Here is a 1,050-nt window from a genome sequence, read left to right as displayed (position 1 = left end):
TGTTTTTTTTTTTTTTTTAATCCATTCTGCCAGTCTATGTCTCTTAATTGGAGAATTTAATCCACTGACATTCAATGTGATTATTGGTATTTCCGGACCTGTTCCTATCATTAAGTGAGCCATTTTCTTGGTTGCTTTTTGTTCTCGCATAACTGTGTCTGACTTTTTAGTTTTCCTGGCATAGTACTCCCTTCAGACCCTCTTGAAGAGCTGGTCTGGAGTTGGTACATTCCTTCAAATTTTGTTTATCTGAGAATGTTTTATCTTTTTTCCCCATATGAAAGATAATCTTGCTGGGTATAGTATTCTTGGTTGAAATTGTTTTTCATTCAACACTTTGACTATATTTCCCCATTCTTTCCTTGCCTGCATTGTTTCTGCCATGAGATCCGATGTTAGCCTGATGGGGTGACCTTTGTAAGTAACTTGACGTTTCCCTCTTGCCAACTTTAGTATTTTGTCTGTGTCTGTTATTTTGCCAATCTGGCTATGATATGCCTTAGAGAGGATCTTCTTGGGTTGATTCTACTCAAGGTCCTATGTATTTCTTGGGTGTGGATATTTGAATGCCTTTCTAGATTTGGAAAGTTTTCTTCCAGGATTTCATGGAATAAATGATCGATGCCCTTATTATTTTCTTCCTCTTCTGGGATTCTAATTATTAGGATGTTGGGGTACTTGATGGTATCCAGTATTCCTCATATATTATCCTTGTTTTTCTTGGTGGTTCTCTCAATCTTCCTGATGCTTTTTTTTTTTTTTTCTTTTTTTTTTAGGTCAGATGTTTTGTCTTCTACATTCAAGATTCAATCTTCTGTCTGATCTAACCTACTTTTAATACTTTCGAGGGAGGTTTTTATTTCCTGTATCACATTCTTCAACCCTAGAAGTTCCATCTGGTTCTTTTTTAAGGTATCTATTTCATCTTTCAAATCATGAAAGGACTTCTTCATCTCCTGGAGCTCATTGTCTCTTTTCTCTTCCATCTCAGTTAATTTGGTCACTACAAATATTCTGAATTCCTTACCCAACATGTCCACGATGTCCACT

The sequence above is a fragment of the Tupaia chinensis genome, unplaced genomic scaffold (genome assembly GCF_000334495.1).
Source record: "Tupaia chinensis unplaced genomic scaffold, TupChi_1.0 Scaffold144624_1, whole genome shotgun sequence".
Taxonomy (NCBI): Eukaryota; Metazoa; Chordata; class Mammalia; order Scandentia; family Tupaiidae; genus Tupaia; species Tupaia belangeri.
The sequence above is the reverse complement of the archived record's forward strand: the minus strand, read 5'-3'. Positions refer to the sequence as shown.